Genomic DNA, 11,366 nt, shown 5'->3' with positions numbered 1-11,366 from the left:
GTCCAATCACACATAATAACTATAAGTCATAATAGTTGGATCCTGCATCCACAAAGTTAGCACATCCTACTATTATCACGCCTAAATTATGTATGACATGTGCATGATTAAACTAATACCAAATATACAGAGGCAAAACCCTAGCTCCGATACCAATTGTTGGTTGCTACTCGGAAAGCCTAGAGGTTCCATACAAAAATTTTGTACAAAGGTCCGAACCTTTTCCTAGCTACCATGTGTTCTTTTAAATTAAATTTTGGATCGCCTGTGGAACTTAACACGTTTGATCCAAAACTTAATCTATTTGTTCTTTTAGGTTTTGACTTGGATCTCCTGCGGAACTTAACACGTTCGACCCAAATCACCTTAAGTTATTAATTCCATTAAATATTAATTTCCATAATTGGTTCCCAGTACTGACGTGGCGAGGCACATGGCCTTCTTGGATATGGGAGCAACCACCACCGACTAGACAAAACCTTTTATAGAAATCTAATATTTAATTTCCTAAAATAACTTTAGGTTAACTGAAAAGAACAATCAAATCACAAGGAAAAATAAAACAAAAGAACACAACTTCGAAAAACATATTCGAAATACTAGAATCGTAAGCCTCTTGTATTTGGTATTATTTCCATAAATAACTAGCATGATGCGGAAAGAAAAATTACTAGTTATACCTTTTAGAAAGACCTCTTGATCTTCTACCGTATTCCTCTTCTAACCTCGGACGTTGTGTGGGCAACGATCTTCCGAGATAAGAAACCACCAAGCACCTTCTTCTCCTCCTAGCTAGGTTCGGCCAACACAAAGAAGCTTCACCAAGGACGAAGAACAAAACACCAACCAAGCTCCAAGGGATACAAGCTTTCTCTCCTTCTTCTTCTTCTTCTCCAAGTAGTATCCGACCACCACAAGAGCTCCAAGCCAATAGAGAAGGTTCGGCCACCACCAAGAGGAAGAGAGGAAGAGAGGTTGGCCGGCCACAACACCAAGGAAAAGAGGGAAAGAAAATAATAGAGGTTGTTCACAATGAAGCTTTCTCTACCCCCTCTTTTATAATCCTTGGTCTTGGCAAATAAGAAAATTTAATTAAAAACTTCCTTAATTCTTTTGCCATGAAAAGGAAAAATTTATTTAATTAAAACAATTTTCCTTTTCTCAATTTACATGGCCGGCCACACCAAAGCTACAAACAAGGAGAGTTTTAATTAATTAAAACTTCCTAATTTGTCTCCAGAAATTTATAAAATTTCTTCAATAATTTAATCCCTTCATGATTGGTTTATAAAAAGGAAATTTAATAAATTAAAATCTTTCTTTTAAACATGTGGATAAAAAGAAAGTTATCTCTAAAAATTAAAATCTCTTTTAATCTACAAATAAGGAAAGATATCAAATCTTTTCTCAATCTTTTGTAGAAACTAATAAAAGAGAATTATTAATTTTTATACTTTCTTTTAAATCATGAACATGGTTAAAAAGAAAGTTTTCTTAAAATTTAAAATCCTCCTTTAATCAACAAATAAGGAAAGATTTCAAATTTTAAACTCTCTTTAAACATGTAGATGATTTACAAATAAGGAAAGTTTTTCCAAAATTAAACATCCTTTTAATCTACAAATAAGGAAAGAGATTAATCTCTTCTCTTAATCTTTGTAGAAAGTTATAAAAGGAAATTTTAATTTTTAAACTCTCTTTAAAATTATGATATCCACATAAGAAATAATTTTAATAAAAATCCTTTTAATATTCTAGTGGCCGGCCACCTAAGCTTGGGACCCAAGCTTTGGCCACCAACTGACTCATCCACTTGGTCTTGGCGGCCCTAGCTTGGGTTCCAAGCTAGCTTGGTCGGCCCCATTGGATGGGTAAGAAGGTGGGTACACGGTGGGTATAAATCTCTATATACTAGAGGCTACGATAGGGACCGAGAGGAGGAATTGGTTTTGTCTCCGATGAAATTAGCATCCCGTGTTCGCTTCGAACACACAACTTAATTTCATCAATAATAATTCATTCCACTAAAGAACTATTATTGAACTCGCACCAATCCCAAATTACATTTGGGCTCCTTCTTATTATGAGTGTGTTAGTCTCCTGTGTTTAAGATAACAAATGTCCACTAATTAAATAAGTTACTAATCTTAATTTATCTAGCCAAGAAAGTACCACTTCTTCGCGTCGCGGACTACCCACTGCAGGGTTTAACATGACAATCCTTATGAGCTTCTCTTGGGGACATTCTCAACCTAGATCACTAGGACACGGTTTCCTTCTATAATCAACAACACACTATAAGTGATATCATTTCCCAACTTATCGGACTTATTGATTCATCGAACTAAATCTCACCCATTGATAAATTAAAGAAATAAATATCAAATATATGTGCTTGTTATTATATTAGGATTAAGAGCACACACTTCCATAATAACTGAGGTCTTTGTTTCTTTATAAAGTCAGTATAAAAGAAACGACCTCTAATGGTCCTACTCAATACACTCTAAGTGTACTAGTGTAATTATATAGTTAAGATAAACTAATACCTAATTACACTACGACCTTCCAATGGTTTGTTCCTTTCCATTATGGTCGTGAGCTACTGTTTATAATTTATAAGGTACTGATAACATGATCCTCTATGTGTGACACCACACACCATGTTATCTACAATATAAATTAATTGAACAACTTCATTTATCATAAATGTAGACATTTGACCAATGTGATTCTTATTTCTAGATAAATGTTTATACCAAAAGCTAGGCTTTTAATATACACTCTAACACCCCTCCCCCGCTTTCGACCATTTTCTTTGTGAGAATAACCTTTCGTATTGGTGCCTACAGCGGAGGTTCTGCATCGCGCCTCAGAGGTTCTGCCTTTGCCCCTCGATGATCTGGAAATACTGCGATGCGGTCGGGTGATCTTGGATAGGAGGCTACTCCCTTATCTTGGATCCACCTCATTTGGGGCAGCAACTCAGCCCGCTTCCAACCCTGTCTCGCACACAGCTTCTCCTTCACATGCCGCCCCGAACCGAGGCCGGGGTTGTGATCAAGCCAGCCGTCCGGCCAGCCGCGTCTTCCGAGGAGCCCCCCGAGCCTCTAGACATGGTCACGCAGCCCTTCATCGCGCAGGTCGAAGCTAGTCCGAGCGAGACGCCAAAGACAGGGGTGCTGCAGCCTCTTCACAGGGTCAGCCTCGCTCTGATGACTTTGACTCTAACGACCAGCCCCTGCTTCACAGGCGGCGTCGAAGACCAGGTCCGACTTCATAAACGCTTAATCCTGTTCCTTTTACTGCCATATTGCCCCTTGCTGCCATCGTGTCTGACTCTGACCCCACTCCCTTCTTCATTTTTGTTTCGTTTATCTGGCAGCCTCTCCCAACCCTTACAGGGGAAGACCAGCTGCATTCCGCTCTACCCCCACTCCTGTTGAGGAAGACAGCCCAGGCGATCGTCATGACCCCGTGCCAACTGAGCCTGTTCCCGAGCCACCTCCTGCTCCTCCTGGTTCTGACGCCGGCCCTTCTCGACCTTCCTCCTCCACCCGCCATCATTACAGGACCACTATCTCCTCTGAAGCTGCTCTAGCTCGTTGACACGACACCCCCACGAGCATTCTGATGATGAGAGGTTGCCTCGGCAGTTTATGGGCGGAGAGCATGAGTCAAATGGATAGCGCGTCGCCATTAGTTCAGATGGATAGGTTCTCGAAGTCCTGGGCTAAAGTAAGTACTCTTCACCTTACACTTGGTATTAGTTTGTCTTAACTGAGGGTTATATCTTCCATCCAGACTCATGCAGAATCTTTGGTGCTGAACCAATCCTTCCACGCCCTCCATCACGAAAGCAAAGAACTCCGAGAGAGAGTCTCTGAATTAGAGCTGCAACTAAATGACCCTGCCCAAGCCAGTTATGCATTGCGAGCAGAGATCCAAGCCTTAACTAATCAAACCGACCGGTAGAAAAGGTCCCTGATGCAGGTCAAAGATGAACTCCGAGCTATGAGGGAGGAAAGAGCTGCCTCTGAGGCGGAGTATCAGCAACAACTAGCCCACCAGGCTCAGGGAGCACAGTCCAAAGATACCCTTCTGCAGGAGAAGAACAATAGACTGGAGGTTTAGGCAGCTCAGTTGGAAGCTCAAGGAGCTGAGTTGAGGGCCCTGAGGGAGGAACTATCCCAGTCTCGGGTGGCTTTGACGGGAGTATCCGCTGCCCTGGCGATCTATCAAGAAGGAGAGGAGGATCGTTGCCTGCGAAGTCGAATGTCTTATCTGACCTCTCCTGAATTTTTATCCCAGGCTGGGGCATGCTTTTCCGCGACCATACCATACACGGCGGCTGGGGTTATCCGACAGCTTCACGCGCAGAATTTCTTGAACTCCATCCCTCTCGCAGACTTTTTGGATCAAGACAAAATCATTCAAGGCTTTCCAGATGAGATTTTTGCTCCTTTTAAATGATCTGTACCAGTCGCTTAAACTGAGGAATTTTTTCATGTACATATGCATCTTCAGATTTTTACTTGACTATCCTACTATCTCCGGGCCCCTCGCCTGACCCGGCTTACACCAACAGAGTCAGCCCCCTTAAACCCGATAGGGTCGTAGGTAGTTAGCACTCCAAGGTCGATCCAGCTTCCTTCCTTGAGCGTCCTGCAAATAATAGGCCACCGATGACAATTTCTTGATAACTTTGTATGGTCCGTCCCATTGAGGCGCCAACTTTGTCACTTCCCCTAAGGGTTTCATCTGCTTCCAGACGAGGTCTCCTTCTCCGAAGAATCGGGGGATCACCCTTCTATTATAGTTTTGTCTCATCCTCTGTCTATAGGCTTCCAACCTGGCAGCTGTTTGTTCACGAATTTCGCTGATAAAATCTAGCTCGACCAGCCGTCGCTCTGTGTTCCCTTGGTCATACATCATTCTTCTCACGGACGGTATCCCGACCTCCAGAGGTACTACTGCTTCATTACCATACACTAAATGGAAGGGTGTCAAACCTGTACTTTCTCGGGGTGTCGTACGATAGGCCCATAAAATGCTCGGCAGCTCGTCCACCCAACTGCCTCCCGTGTGATCCAGCTTGACTTTGAGTCCTCGCACTATTTCCCGATTGACTACCTCTGTCTGACCATTGCTTTGAGGATGAGCCACCGAAGTAAAGGCATGAGTTACGCCGAACCTCTTGCACCAATTTTGTATTTTACGTCCTTGAAATTGTCTGCCATTGTCCGACACTAACTTATGAGGCAGGCCGAATCTGCAAAAGATATTCTTCCACAAGAACTGGATCACCACATCTTCAGTGATTCTGGCCAAGGCTTCCGCTTCCACCCACTTGGAGAAGAAATCTACTGCTACCAGCAAGAAACGTCTTTGTCCCGTAGCCATCGGGAAATGTCCTACGATATCTATACCCCATTGGTCAAATGGGCAAGACACTATAGAAGTTCTCAACAGCTCTGTGGGTCGGTGCGTCAGGTTCTGATACCTCTGGCATGACAAACAAGTATTCACCAGCTTCTGTGCGTCCTTCTGCAGGGTAGGCCAGAAATACCCGGCCAATAGTACTTTCCGGGCCAGCATTCTTCCACCTGCGTGATTGCCACAGCACCCCAAATGTATCTCCCGCAAGGTCTGATCTGCTTCTTCCGTATTCAAGCACTTGAGCAGAGGTCTGGAGAAAGACTTTTTGTACAATTGATCTCCGATCATAACATAAGAATGGGTCTGTCTCCTGAGCATACGCGCCTCTTCTAAGTTGGTGGGTACAATTTCTTGTTGGAGGAAACTTATTATAAGCGCCCTCCAATCAATTACTTCTCCCAGGTTATTTTGTAGATCTATCTGAGCTATAAGGAAGGTCTGTGCTATAGATCTGTCAAGCGCCCAAGTGGTCAGGGAGCTGGCCATTTTAGCTAGTTCATCTGCTCTTTCATTTTTAGCCCTGGGAATCTTAGTGACTGTGACTTCTTTAAACTCTTCCCTCATTTTTTCATAGGCTTCCTTGTAAACTCGCATCTTTTCATTGTTTACCTCAAAATGCTCGGTCACCTGTTGAGTTACTAGCTGGGAATCTGAATATATTATGACTCGGCTGACCCCTACATGCCGAGCTGCTTGCAGACCTGTTAATAGGGCTTCATATTCTGCCTCATTGTTGGTAGCTCTGAAATTTAGCCGTACAGCCAGCTGCATAATGTCTCCCTGCGGAGATATTAGAAGTGCACCTACACCACTTCCATGATGGGTAGCCGACCCGTCTACATAAATTTTCCAGACCTCCTCCGAGTCTGCTTGATAAACCTCTATCAAGAAATCCGCCAGAGCCTGTGCTTTGATCGCGGTTTGGGGCTGATACTGTATATCATATTCCCCTAGCTCGGTTGCCCATTTGATAAGCCGACCTGCTACCTCCACCTTAGTGAGAGCTCGACCCATTGTACTGTTTGTCAGGACTGTTAAAGTGTATACTAAAAGCCTAGCTTTTGGTATAAACATTTATCTAGAAATAAGAATCACATTGGTCAAATGTCTACATTTATGATAAATGTAGTTGTTCAATTAATTTATATTGTAGATAACATGGTGTGTGGTGTCACACACAGAAGATCATGTTATCAGTACCTTATAAATTATAAACAGTAGCTCACGACCATAATGGAAAGGAACAAACCATTGGAAGGTCGTAGTGTAATTAGGTATTAGTTTATCCTAACTATATAATTACACTAGTACACTTAGAGTGTATTGAGTAGGACCATTAGAGGTCGTTTCTTTTATACTGACTTTATAAAGAAACAAAGACCTCAGTTATTATGGAAGTGTGTGCTCTTAATCCTAATATAATAACAAGCACATATATTTGATATTTATTTCTTTAATTTATCAAAGAGTGAGATTTAGTTCGATGAATCAATAAGCCCGATAAGTTGGGAAATGATATCACTTATAGTGTGTGTTGTTAATTATAGAAGGAAACTGTGTCCTAGTGATCTAGGTTGAGAATGTCCCCAAGAGGAGCTCATAAGGATTGTCATGTTAAACCCTGCAGGTGGACTTAGTCCGACATGACGATGAAGTTGAGTGGTACTACTCTTGGAGCTAGATATTAATTAAGTGAGTTGTCAGTAACTTACTTAATTAGTGGACATTTGTTATCTTAAACACAGGGAGACTAACACACTCATAATAAGAAGGAGCCCAAAAATGTAATTTGGGATTGGTGCGGTAGTTCAATAATAGTTCTTTAGTGGAATGAATTATTATTGATGAAATTAAGTTGTGTGTTCGGGGCGAACACGGGATGCTTAATTTCATCGGGAGACCAAAACCAATTCCTCCTCTCGGTCCCTATCGTAACCTCTAGTATATAGAGATTTATACCCACCGCATACCCACCTTCTTACCCATCCAATGGGGCCGGCCAAGCTAGCTTGGAACCCAAGCTAGGGCCGGCCAAGACCAAGTGGATGAGTCAAGTAGGTGGTCGGCCAAAGCTTGGGTCCCAAGCTTATGTGGCCGACCACTAGAATATTAAAAGGATTTTTATTAAAATTATTTCTTATGTGGATATCATGATTTTAAAAGAGAGTTTAAAAATTAAAAATTTCCTTTTATAACTTTCTACAAAAGATTAAGAGAAGAGATTAATCTCTTTCCTTATTTGTAGATTAAAAGGATGGTTTTAATTTTTGGTAAAAACTTTCCTTATTTGTAAATCATCTACATGTTTAAAAGAGAGTTTAAAATTTAAAATCTTTCCTTATTTGTTGATTAAAGGAGGATTTTAAATTTTAAGAAAACTTTCCTTTTTAACCATGTTCATGATTTAAAAGAAAGTTTAAAAATTAATAATTCTCTTTTATTAGTTTCTACAAAAGATTGAAAAAAGATTTGATATCTTTCCTTATTTGTAGATTAAAAGATTTTAATTTTTAGAGATAACTTTCTTTTATCCACATGTCTAAAGAAAGATTTTAATTTATTAAATTTGCTTTTATAAACCAATCATGAAGGATTAAATTATTGAAGAAATTTTATAAATTTCGAGACAAATTAGGAAGTTTTAATTAATTAAAACTCTCCTTGTTTGTAACTTTGGTGTGGCCATGTAAATTGAGAAAAGGAAAATTGTTTTAATTAAATAAATTTTTCCTTTTCATGGCAAAAAATTAAGGAAGTTTTAATTAAATTTCCTTATTTGCCAAGACCAAGGATTATAAAGAGGGGGAGAAGACTTCATTGTGAACAACCTCTATTATTTCTCCCTCTTTTCCTTGGTGTTGTGGCCGGCCAACCTCTCTTCCTCTCTTCCTCTTGGTGGTGGCCGAACTCTTTATTGGCTTGGAGCTCTTGTGGTGGCGGATACTACTTGGAGAAGAAGAAGAAGGAGGAGAGAAAGCTTGTATCCCTTGGAGCTTGGTTGGTGTTTTGTTCTTCGTCCTTGGTGAAGCTTCTTTGTGTTGGCCGAACCTAGCTAGGAGGAGAAGAAGGTGCTTGGTGGTTTCTCATCTCGGAAGATCGTTGCCCACAACGTCCGAGGTTAGAAGAGGAATACGTAGAAGATCAAGAGGTCTTTCTAAAGGTATAACTAGTAATTTTTCTTTCCGCATCATGCTAGTTATTTATGGAAATAATACCAAATACAAGAGGCTTACGATTCTAGTATTTCGAATATGTTTTTCGAAGTTGTGTTCTTTTGTTTTATTTTTCCTTGTGATTTGATTGTTCTTTTCAGTTAACCTAAAGTTATTTTAGGAAATTAAATATTAGATTTCTATAAAAGGTTTTGTCTAGTCGGTGGTGGTTGCTCCCATATCCAAGAAGGCCATGTGCCTCGCCACGTCAGTACTGGGAACCAATTATGGAAATTAATATTTAATGGAATTAATAACTTAAGGTGATTTGGGTCGAACGTGTTAAGTTCCGCAGGAGATCTAAGTCAAAACTTAAAAGAACAAATATATTAAGTTTTGGATCAAACGTGTTAAGTTCCGCAGGCGATCCAAAATTTAATTTAAAAGAACACATGGTAGCTAGGAAAAGGTTCAGACCTTTGTACAAAATTTTTGTACAGTGGAACCTCTAGGCTTTCCGAGTAGCAACCAACAAGGACGGTGATGGGATGCGCCAAAAAATATGGTCGGAGGCGCTGAGCCATGAGAACAAGTCCGTAAACCAACTTTTCCAGGGCCGTGTACCGAGACTCAGCCCCCTTCAATAGATGGCTGAAAAAATACACTGGCCGTTGTACATTGTCCTGCTCTTTAACCAGCACGGCCCCCACGGCCTCGGGGGTGGCTGACAAGTAGACCCAATGGGGCTCTCCCACAACAGGCTTAAACAGCAATGGCAAAGACTCCAGGTATTGCTTTAGCTCCTCAAAGGCCTGTGTGCATTCTTCCCTCCACTGAAACTTGGTTGCTTTCCTGAGCACTTTGAAAAAGGGCGCGGCTCGATCTGCAGATCTGGAGATGAATCGGGACAGCGTTGTTATCCTGCCGACTAGCTTCTGCGTTTCCTTCAGATTCTGAGGGATCTGCATGTTCCGAAGTGCTTGAACCTTCTCAAGATTGGCTTCTATCCCTCGTTCAGTCACCAGATACCCCAGAAACTTCCCTCCTTTGGCCCCGAACAAGCATTTCAGAGGATTCAGCTTTACACCATATTGCCTTAGAGTCCCGCAGGTTTCCTCTACATCTCTTATGAGATTGGACGCCAGGGGGGACTTGATTAGGATGTCATCAACATAGACTTCGACGTTCCGCCCAATCTGACTTCGAAAGAGTCCCTAGCATTCCTGAGTCCAAATGGCATGACCGTATAGCAGAAAGTACCGTCAGCCGTTATGAAGCTAACCTTCTCCTGATCCTCCCTAGCCAAGGGTATCTGATGATATCCTTGATAAGCGTCCATCATGCATATCCTCTCACAGCCAGCAGTTGAATCCACCACCTGATCGATCCGCGGGAGAGGATAACAGTCTTTGGGAGTTGCTTTGTTGAGGTCGCGAAAGTCTATGCACACCCTCCACTTGTTGTTAGGCTTTTTTACCAATACAACGTTAGAAAGCCAGGACGGGAACTGCACCTCTCGAACATGTCCTGCCTTCCTGAGCTGATCCACTTCAGCTCGAATAATTTTATTCTTTAGCTTGCCGGCCTGGCGTCAGGCATAATGCAATTTGTGCTCGGCTACCTCGGGTTTGACTCCGGGCAGCTCTTCCGTTGACCAAGCAAAACGTCCTTATTACAGCAGACTGGACCAGTCCGCTTGACCTCCATGGGCAAGTCGCTGCAATGTGAGTGATGCTCTCTGCGTTCAGTGCTGAATCTCTTCCCAAGGGATAGGCTCCTCGGCAATAGGCGAAGGCTCCTCTTGGATAACGTGTATCCCACCATCCCGCATCCTCCGGGCCTTTGCGCCTCCACCGCACCATATCAATGTAGCATTGCGAGACACCTTCGCTCTCCCTTGACTTCCCGGACCCGCTCCCATGGGAAACTTGATCTTGGTGAAAAGTGGAGACGCTGCCCGGAACTCATGCAGAGGCGGCCTTACCAGGATGACGTTGTAGGAGGAAGGCGAATCCACCACTATAAAGGTGCTCCTCCAGTGCGCACCAGTGGCTCAGTGCCCATGGAGATGGCCACTTGATCGACCCATGGGCTTGACTTCGTTGCCTATGAACCCGTACAAAGAAGTGGTTACGGGTTGGAGCTCAGCGGCATCAATCTGCATCTCCTCGAACGCAGCTCTAAACAAAATGTTGACCGAGCTCCCGGTATCCACAAAGACCCGAGCCACTCGGCTATTAGCAATAACGGCCTTGATTATGAGAGCGTCGTCGTGGGGGCAGTTCCAGACCCTCCAAGTCTTGGGGCCCAAAGCTAATAACAGGGTCGGACGCCTGCTCGTGGCTGCATCCCATGGCTCCCACATATAACCGCCGACCATGTGACTTACGGGCTCGACCTGAGTCCCCGTCAGTGGGCCCTCCAGAAATCATGCCGATTTCTCGCACAGCAGCGTTGCCCCGGTTTTCCAGCTCTCCGGCATCTCTTCGATCTTCCCCGGGACCGGCTTGGTTAGAAGGACCGGCTAGGTCGGGTCGGGTCTGACGAGCACGTCCAGCCGCGGCCCGTTCTTCCTCCATTCTCTGTATTTGGGGCGCTAACTCCGCGGGGGGTGCAGACCCTACTCGGCAGCTCGCCTGGAATCACGAGCGAATTGGAAGCAGTTACTGAGACCATGCGTCCTGGACCAATGATATGTGCAATATGGTGCTCCCCTTGGTCCAGGCCTGGGCGCGTGTATGGCAGCAACTCGTAGGGTTGGTCTGACTCCCTGAG

The sequence above is a fragment of the Zingiber officinale genome, chromosome 8A, assembly GCF_018446385.1.
Source record: "Zingiber officinale cultivar Zhangliang chromosome 8A, Zo_v1.1, whole genome shotgun sequence".
In the NCBI taxonomy this organism is placed as follows: domain Eukaryota; kingdom Viridiplantae; phylum Streptophyta; class Magnoliopsida; order Zingiberales; family Zingiberaceae; genus Zingiber; species Zingiber officinale.
This window is presented reverse-complemented; position numbering follows the sequence as displayed.